Source organism: Rhincodon typus, chromosome 3 (assembly GCF_021869965.1).
Source record: "Rhincodon typus isolate 14 chromosome 3, sRhiTyp1.1, whole genome shotgun sequence".
NCBI classification, from domain to species: domain Eukaryota; kingdom Metazoa; phylum Chordata; class Chondrichthyes; order Orectolobiformes; family Rhincodontidae; genus Rhincodon; species Rhincodon typus.
The window spans coordinates 126041885-126043688 of NC_063334.1; the positions used below are offsets into that span (position 1 = coordinate 126041885).

The 1804-nt window shown below is 52.0% G+C and overlaps 1 protein-coding gene across 1 annotated transcript in view; it reads right to left on the reverse strand.

Annotated features, from left to right (window-relative positions):
• plcxd3 (phosphatidylinositol-specific phospholipase C, X domain containing 3) overlaps positions 1 to 1804 on the reverse strand; it is an 11681-nt gene that overhangs the window by 6810 nt on the left and 3067 nt on the right. The window lies entirely within an intron of this gene.

Sequence of the window (1804 nt, forward strand, 5' to 3'; positions counted from 1 at the left end):
CCCCTCAATCCCTCAGTCCCCACCCTCTCCCCTCAATCCCTCAGTCCCCACCCTTTCCCCTCAATCCCTCAAGCCTCAAGTTCTCCCTGTGTCCCTCAGTACCCCCCTGCTCCCCGTGTCCCTCAAACTCCCCCTTCTCCCCGTGTACCTCAATCCCCCCCTTCTCCCCATGTCCCTCAATTCCCCCTCCTCCCTGTGTCCCTCAATCCCCACTCTCTCCCCATGTCCCTCAATCCCCACTCTCTCCTCATGTCCCTCAATACTCCCTGCTCCCCATGTCCCTCAATCCTCCCTTCTCCCCGTGTCCCTCAATCCCCACTCTCTCCCCGTGTCCCTCAATCCCCACTCTCTCACTTTTCCATATTTTCCAACATCATTCCATCCACCAATATTTCGAAGGTTAATCTCGACCATTTACCAACTCCTTGTTTGTACCAGCTGCTGAAACACAATGTGGTTGTTGTAAGTTTCTGTGATTTCTGGTGTTAAACCTCAGCCCAGATCTCCTCAGCCCAGATCTCCTCAGCCCAGATCTCCTCAGCCCAGATCTCCTCAGCTCAACCATCTGTCAAGCAGGAGTCATTGTAGCCCTCAGTGCCGGGCTGGGATCGATCAGTGTGACCAATGGCAGCGTGCGAGAGGTGATGACACACACATACTCAGCCCAACAGAGCCTACACCGTGAAAATGACCATCTCCACTCACACAGCCCCACTCACAGCACGCATTCTGTGAGAATATACTAGCCCCTCGTTAAACTGACAGAAGATTATTGCTGGAAAAATGAGAGACACACAGGAGCTGGAATAGACCATCGGGTCTACAATGGGGTTGTGGCTGATCTGATAATCCTCAAACTTCACTCCTCTGCCTTTTTCCCATTTCCCTGGATTGCTTTCCTGGTTCCAAGACCCTTAGGTGCGTGAGCAGAAGAATATTCAGCCCATCTTCAGACATCCATTCTCGGAACAGATAAGAATACCATAAGAGATAGTAGGAACTGCCGATGCTGGAATCTGAGATAACAAGGTGTAGAGCTGGATGAACACAGCAGGCCAAGCAGCATCAGAGGAACAGGAAGGCTGATGTTTTGGGTCTGGACCCTTCTTCTGAAATGGGGCTTTTCTGAAAAAGCGTCCAGACCCGAAACATTGGCTTTCCTCCTCCTCTGATGCTGCTTGGCCTGCTGTGCTCATCCAGCTCTACATCTTGTTATCTAAGAATACTGTAAGCTGCTCAGCTGAGAGTTTCAGTGGGACAGTTTATCTGGGAGCTGTACCAGCACTCACCCCCACCCCACAATGAGCCATGGTTATGGGGGATACAGTGAGGGTCTTCATGACCACAAACATGGACCTCACCAGATTCAGGACAGGGACAGCATGGTGTTATATAGGATCCCTACGTTGTGCAAGCAGGCCACTCAGCCCAGCTATTCCACACCAACCCTCTGAAAAGCACCCCTCCCCCAATACCCTATCCCTGTAACCCTGCATTTCCCATCGCCAACCCACCTAACCTGCACATCTTTTGACTGTGGGAGGGAACCGGAGCACCCAGAGGAAACCCACGCAGACACGGGGAGAATGTGCAAACTCCACACAGACAGTTGCCCGAGGGTGAAATTGAACCCAGGTCCTTGGTGCTGTGAGGCAGCAGTGTGAACCACTGAGCCACTGAGCCACTGTGCCGTTCTGTTAGGTAAAGCTACCTCTACAATGACCCTATCAAACACTCCCAGGACAGGGTCAGCACAAGGTTAGATACAGAGTAAAGCTTCCTTTACGCTATCCCCATCAAACAC